This window comes from Canis lupus, chromosome 34, assembly GCF_011100685.1.
Source record: "Canis lupus familiaris isolate Mischka breed German Shepherd chromosome 34, alternate assembly UU_Cfam_GSD_1.0, whole genome shotgun sequence".
NCBI lineage: Eukaryota > Metazoa > Chordata > Mammalia > Carnivora > Canidae > Canis > Canis lupus.
This window is the reverse complement of record NC_049255.1, coordinates 33,136,551-33,144,512: the sequence shown is the minus strand read 5'-3', so window position 1 is coordinate 33,144,512 and position 7,962 is coordinate 33,136,551. Positions and strand designations below refer to the sequence as shown.

The 7,962-nt window shown below is 38.0% G+C and overlaps 1 long non-coding RNA gene across 2 annotated transcripts; it reads right to left on the bottom strand.

Annotated features, from left to right (window-relative positions):
• Positions 1 to 785: 785 nt before the first annotated feature.
• Positions 786 to 4,138, bottom strand: LOC111093926. Of its 2 annotated transcripts, none has more exons than XR_005383592.1 (4): positions 2,576 to 4,138; positions 2,101 to 2,483; positions 1,550 to 1,657; positions 786 to 1,153 (listed from the first exon to the last, which is right to left on the bottom strand). It is a non-coding gene; the product is annotated as an uncharacterized LOC111093926 (long non-coding RNA). The 2 variants fall into 2 exon arrangements; XR_005383591.1 differs by having other exon boundaries at positions 786 to 1,073.
• Between the last annotated feature and the right edge of the window lie 3,824 nt (positions 4,139 to 7,962).

The following is a 7,962-nucleotide window of genomic DNA, read 5'->3' as shown; positions in this document are numbered from 1 at the left end:
GGAAGAAAGAGTGAATTTTGACTTTGTGTGGGGCGTGGGGTTTTTATTGAGAATTGTGGTCCAGTGTAGTGTCTTCTCAGGATCCAGGAACAAAGCCAAGTGTTTAGGTGCTCTTCATAATAGTCACTTATGCCCCGGAGCCAAGGGTCCTGATGAGTCAGCGGTCTTAGAAAACTTTCATGAAGACCCCACCTAGTCACAACTTAGGTGTTATTGATTGTGCTGGAAGACTCCAAAAAATCATTACCTTCTTGACCTTTAAAAAGAGGACATACACTATCTGTTTTTTTTTTTTTTTTTTTTTTTTTTTTTTTTTTTTTTTTTTTTATTTATTTATTTATTTATTTATTTATTTATATATATTTTTATTTTTTTTTTTTTTTTTTTTTTTTTTTATTGGTGTTCAATTTACTAACATACAGAATAACACCCAGTGCCCGTCACCCATTCACTCCCACCCCCCGCCCTCCTCCCCTTCTACCACCCCTAGTTCGTTTCCCAGAGTTAGCAGTCTTTACGTTCTGTCTCCCTTTCTGATATTTCCCACACATTTCTTCTCCCTTCCCTTATTTTCCCTTTCACTATTATTTATATTCCCCAAATGAATGAGAGGATGCGGAGAAAAGGGAACCCTCTTACACTGTTGGTGGGAATGTGAACTGGTGCAGCCACTCTGGAAAACTGTGTGGAGGTTCCTCAAACAGTTAAAAATATACCTGCCCTACGACCCAGCAATTGCACTGTTGGGGATTTTCCCCAAAGAGACAAATGCAATGAAACGCCGGGACACCTGCACCCCGATGTTTCTAGCAGCAATGGCCACTATCTGTTTTATAAGGCTTATATAAGGTGGGGGTGTAGGTCCCAGCAAGAATAGAAGCAGGAAAAGGAGCAAAAAACCAGTTTTTCATGGTTTTGCTTTTACTTTAGTTTCTCTGTCCCAAAGTCACGCAGTGACAGCTGACTTAATTCATTACTGATGGTGGAAGAGAGAGAGAGGGAAGACGTGGAAAATGGTCTCTCAGGGCTGGGTATTTTACTCTCCTTTTTCATGGTGTGATATCAACTCACTCCTTATGGAAAAACAGATCTTATGATCAGGGATATGTTCAACAATGTTAAAACCAGCAAATGAGCGGAAAGCATCATTATCCTGAAGAGAATAGATTTTCATGAGTTATTGAAAATATCCACCTTTTTTTCCCTTTCCATCTAATTCCTTAAAAGTAGTAATATATAACAAATTATTTTTGTAAGTAATTTAACAGGATTACAGTAATATTATTTATACAATTTCACATTCTCCTGTTTGCACTTAATGTTATGAAACATTTGTAAATGTCATAAACTGCTTAGTAAACATATATAACAGTTGTACATAAAAGGTTTTAAATGGACCAATTATTGTTATTCAAAGCAGAGTTTGTTTTTCTTCTTAAATAGATACATACTGTTTAACAGATTCTCTATTTGGGATATTATCATACGATTGTGCCCATTTTGGGGGGACATTCACATTTAATCAGAGTAAATTAACACAAGTACATACCACCTGAGGCCCTCAAACAAATTTCTTTTTCAATTAGCCAGGCAATCTTTTCAATTTTCTTCCTCTTAGTGACTCTGAAGACCATTCATTCCATAATTTATTGAGCCTCTAAAATGAAAAATGAACTATAATAGGGCATTGCCTTAAGAAATAACGTTCCATACATTCCAATATATTTAATGTGGCATTTCAAATCTTTGACCTATCCCTCTCTACTAGCTCCTTGAAAAAATTCTTGTGTGTACTAACCCCAAAACAAAAGGCCCCATAGCAAACTTTCTCTCAACCGCATTGTTTCCTCAAGCTCCACCCAATCTATCTTCCTTTGTGGGCAAACCATCAAAAGCAGAGTGCACCCTACCACTCCTCTTCCCTTATTTATCTGTCACCCATTTATCCCCAACCCACTGTCATCTTCTACCCCAACCCACCCCACAACAGTTCCATCCTCCTTGTAGGCTTCATCTCAACATCCTCTTGGTAGTTCTACCAACAATGCTCAAAGTTCTCTTCTTAACACCACTGGTGGCCCTATTATTTCTCTCACATACCTTTTCTTGATCACCAATTCCTCCTTTTACCTCACTAGTCACCTCAATGTATGGGAGAAGCCCTAGACTTCACTTCGCCAACTCACTGGATGATGGGAGGCTTTCCACTCTGTTAGTTGGTCTCTCCCCTGTGCACTTCTGGGCTGAAGACTCCTGGCACATCCCTTAATCTCTGCTTGGCTTGTCTGTCTACTGAACAGAATGCCTCCTACAGACTAGTGGTTTGTTCTAAAAGCTGTTTATGCAATTCCACTTGCTATTTTAATTATGTAATTTAATCAACTGTTACGTAAACTAATGAAATATGAGAGTGAAAAAATAAAAGAGTTGTTTCTATGAAAATTAAGATGAGTGATTTGGAAAAGCTCCATGGTGGCTGGTATCTGAAAGAAAAATTGCAGTCAGGTTAGATGAAAAACAAAACCAAGATAAAACCGCCTTCAAATCTAGACATATTTACATTGAATGACCTTACCAAACAAACATCCTGAAGGTCTTGCCCCACTCAGTGAAGCCGAAACTGGAATCTGAACGATGTTGTTTGGCTTAAGAGACTAAGCAGAGCTCCAACCAACAACAGGCCCGCACACAGAGCAAAGGCCTTGTCCTTCATCAAAAGAGAATAAAAATGAAGTAACGTTTATATGTTTTAAGGAGTCTGGGCATCGCTTTCCTTTTTCCCAGCTTGAGCTCACTCTACTGATTAACCTATCCCATTGTCTTGTCCAACAGGCCTCCTTCTCTAGAACTATCATGATTACATCATGACGTCTCTTGCTCTCTTGCTCTGATCTCTCCTTGGGTTATTTAATTTCCAACCAGAACTTCAATTTAGCCATTTCTTAAAAAAATATTTAATTAATTAATTTAGTTGAGAGAGTGAGAGAGAGAGAGAGCAAGAACAGGGGGAGAAGCAGACACCCCGCTGAGTGGGGAACCCAATAGGTGCTTGATCCCAGGACCCTGGGATCATGACCTGAGCCGAAGGCAGATGCTTTACCGACTGAGCCACCCAGGTGCCCCTGATTTACCCTTTAAATCAACAAGGGCCATACTCGTAAACTGTTCACAGAAAGGGTCTATGGTTCACTCAGCATTATATCCTCCACCCCCCACTTCCCTCCCCGCATTGTGCCTTGCACACAATAACTACTTAAGAGAATTGTTGAGATAAAGCATAATGAAAACATTAGTCTGTAAATTATAACCCAAGAATTAGAAATCTGGCTTGAATAAGTGGATTACAAGGAAAGACCTTTGTTTTAAGGTCATAATTCATTCCTTCTCGACTATGAAAGAAGCTCAGTTAATAATTGTGATTGGAAAATTATCATTTTAAACTGGGTAGCTGATGTCTTTTGTTTTTATTTTTAATCAACTGTAGTTTTTCCACAAGTGTACAAATTTAGGTTGACAAGTATCACTACAACATTCAATTTTATCTAAATTGAAGTCTAAAGTTTATCTTCTTTCTTGGAAATGATGGGTTTATTCTCTCTGAAGCTAGGCAGCACAGATATGATCATCCCTCCCATTTTACAGATGAGAGAATTAAGGTCCTAACAGTGACTGACCTTATATCTCTGACTTCAGAGATAGTTTGTAACTTACGTGGGATTTGTAACCTGGCAGTAGGCATCTTGTGTCACCTTTTGTTCCTGAGCCCCTTTACAACTAGGCAGGAGAATCAGGAAGTAAGTAGCAAAAAGTGAAACTCTTTAACCCATAATTATGACTCATCTGCCCACCAGCCTGTCTAGGATTATGCCATTAGAGCTCAGTCCTTTGGTTTAATGTATTTTCTCACAAAATTCTTGAGAGCAATAAGGTAATCCACCCTTTAATATTGTCCTACTTGCTTTCCTTTGAGTGATTATATGAAGAACAGGAATAGGTGTTTTGAGGAAAATTATTTTAGATTCGTCCTCTGTCTTCAAGAAGGGAAGGACAATGTATGCGGATGGGTGGTAGGGAGTGGAGGACACAGTAGTAGACAAAGATCCTGGGAAATGGGACGCCTAGTTGGCTCAGTGGTTGAGTACCTGCCTTTGGTTCTGGGAGTGATCCTGGAGTCCCGGGATCAAGTCCCATATCGGGCTCCCTATAGGGAAGCTTGCGTCTCTCTCTGCCTGTCTCTGCCTCTCTCTCTGTGTCTCTCATGAATAAATAAATAAAATCTTAAAAAAAAAAAAAAAAGATCCTGGGAAACAATAGGGGATTACTAGGATGTTGGGTGCCAGGATGTGAAGAGTTGCACTACAGAACAGAATGAGAAGGAGCAGAGTGAGGAAAGATAACGTGTTTTTATTTCACAATTTTAACGTGAGCTGAACTTAATGCTGAGGTAACTTGACTCTCATAATCTTCTTTTTTTTTTAAGTTTGCTCTTCTTAATTTTTAAGTAAAACCATTGATTGTCCTTTTGTTTTGACTCAAAATATTCCTGAAACTAGAGCATAACACATATTTATGGAGCAGAATAGGATTTCCCTTCGGAAAAGTTCTGGAATTGAATGTTGAATTTCTGACCCAGAATTTAGCATTAGATACATCATAAATATGATCAGCCATGTCTCATGACAACTAAGAAATTACTACACGTACCTACCACATAATGCTAAATTTTAAAACCAATTCTATAAAATGGTCATGGATAAACCAAGCATGTCTTTTATGCAAAGGAATCCAACAACCTATACATTTGTGCGGGGGGGGGGGCATTAAAAATGTAATGTTTCATTTGGCTATTGATCTTCCCACAGTCTGTCTGTCTGAAGTCTGAGTTGCCAAAGACAGTGAACTGGTGAAAAGTGGCCTGAAAGAGCCAATGGAAGATGTGGGAAATCCACTTCACTTGAGTCTCACATACGGTCTTTTTCCATTTATTCTAACATTCTGGGGAACTCTTTTCTAAAAGTGACATGTAGCAATGATAAGTATTAAGCAACACACGTAAATAATTTCTTGTGCCACCACCTTAGAATTTGGAAGTTTATGGTATGCAAAGTTGTGCTACTTAAGAAGGACGTTAAAGACCCTTGAAATGGTAGGTAGTTCTTGTTCAGCTACACACCTGCACATTTAGGGCCTCCTAAGTAATTTTCATAACTCTGTTAATCTGCTACCAATTACTACCAGGTCATTAGCAACATTTTGTGGAAAAGGAGTTTCAAAACATCTCTCACAGAGTCCTCAAAAAAGCAGAAAACCTTGAATGTAGCTCCCTTTATCTCTCAAAACAGAGTGGCCCTAAAGTGGCAAGCAGGAAGCCTGTGTGTTAATTAGGTGTAGCAAATGGTAAAGTGGTAAAGAGACAGAGATGGGGAGCATAGATTCCTACAGAGGAAAAAGGATAGTTGATTCCAGAAATATTTATTTATTTATTTATTTTATTTTATTTTTTTAAATTTTTATTTATTTATGATAGTCACACAGGGAGAGAGAGAGAGAAAGGCAGAGACACAGGCAGAGGGAGAAGCAGGCTCCATGCACCGGGAGCCCGACATGGGATTCGATCCCGGGTCTCCAGGATCGCGCCCTGGGCCAAAGACAGGCGCCAAACCGCTGTGCCACCCAGGGATCCCTGATTCCAGAAATATTTACATGAAAAGGCCAAAGCTGTGCTTTACTAATACTGAAACGCCATTTACAATTTTATTTTTTTATCGAGATATAATTGACATATAACACTGGATTAGTTTTTTTTTTCATGGATTAGTTTAAGTGTATGACATTATGATTCAAAATAAATACTTACTGCAAAATGATCACCACAATAATTCTAGGTAACATCCATTACCACACAGGTTTAATAAAAGATTTTATTATTATTATTTTATTATTTATTTTATTTTTAAGATTTTATTTATTCACGAGAGACAGAGAGAGAGAAGCAGAGACAGAGGCAGAGGGAGAAGCAGGCTCCCTGCAGGGAGCCTGACGTGGGACTCGATCCCAGGACCCGGGGATCATGACCTATGCCAAAGGGAGACCTCAACCACTGAGCCACCCAGACGTCCCCATTACTACAGTTATAAAGTTTTTCAAAAAATTATTTAATGTTCATCACTTTTTCTTAGATGTTGATATCTCTTGCAAACTATTGAATTCAATTTATAGTAAAGAGATTTAACTGAAAAATTCCACTCACAACGGAAACTACTTAACTCTAGGAGGGATCATCTATTTTCACAAATTATATACAGGCTGTATCCCCCGACTATATTTTTCTCGCCTTCCCCTATTTTGAAAATGAACACATTTTATTAAAATGACAAATTTAATAAAACTGGAAAGAATGCTAAGGTTCCCAAATGTTACCTTAGTCCTTCTCAAATGTTAGACTTTGAATCTTTAAGTTAATTTCTCCCTGCCTCAGAAATAAAACATTAAACTGGTGAAATACCTCAGGATATATTATTCTTAAATTACATATATATATATTGCTAAATATATGACATATGGAAATATAATTATATAATACTATTTTAAAAATGATAAATAAAAATAAAATAGAACTAACAGTGGACCTCGCAAGACCAGTAGAAATAGCTCATCTATTACAAGTTCTACCCAAAGGCAATGTTATGTAAATTCAATTTATAGGCCCTGGATAGCTTCCCCAATGTTGGCCTCTCAAAAGCTTTATACTGATATTTTTAAGAAACTAGCAGCATACTTCACCTTGGAAAGTAATTTTATAAAGACACTGCCATTAGTGATTTTATGTACTTCTACTTACCCTTCCTGAATTTGAAATAATGGATAAGTCCAGGTAATAATTTTTGTTCTCTTTCAAATTTTATGACTAAAATATTGAGTTGTGTTTTATGGCCTACATTTATTATATTCTGTAGTCAGCCAGCAGCTTTAGGCAAAGAATACTTTTGGAGTCTGAAATCAGATGCAAAGGAATCAGAGGTTTAAACAGAGTAATCATGTATTCCAGAAGCGTAAGAATTTTCCAAAGATTCTGAACTGCAACTAAATACTGCACACTATGTAACATGAGTAATAATTTCCCAATCCTCTGTACAATTTCTTTCTTCCTTCCTTTCTCTTTTCCCTTTGTCTTTCTTTCCCCACCCTCCCTTCCTTTCCTTCCTTCTTTTTTCAGTTAATTTTCTCCTCTAGTATTGGGCCAGGATGGTTGCTATAAAACTTCCATTTCCTCCAGAGTGGTTCTGCTAGTATTTTTGGAGAGTTTATTTAGCAGATTGTACACTGATGACGTTAGGGACTTTTTTTAGTTATGAGGAATTTTAACAAGAGTGCAGCAATTATCCAGTCTGGATTTCTAAGAGTAAAACTGAAAGAGGGAAATTTAAACAGTGGTAGACTGCATCACAAGTAAGGCTATAGACGATCTATACGACAGAACCAAATCTTACAACTTCCTTAAATCATTCTTTTTTTAAAGATTTTATTTATTTATTCATGAAAGACACAGACACACACACACACACACAGGCAGAGACACAGGCAGAGGGAGAAGCAGGCTCCCTGCAGGGAGCCCAATGAGGGGACTTGATCCCAGGACTCCAGGATCACGCCCTGGGCTGAAGGCAGGCACTAAACCGCTGAGCCACCCAGGGATCCCCTAAATCATTCTCTTTTTAAGCTAGGGTCTCATTTTAACAGGCCAGATACAACAGTTTGTTAATGTCACTTGTTTAAAAAGAGTAAGAACTTGGCTTCCATTAGGAGAAGAGATAAAATCAGCAGGACTGTCACCTGGATCTAATCCTGCTGAACTCCTAAATTTCTGCACGTTGTAGGTCCTAGAGCTATCACAGCCCCTTCAAGAAACCTTCATTTCTTTACCAAAACGTAAAGCTAATACTTAACCTGGGTGTGATAAGT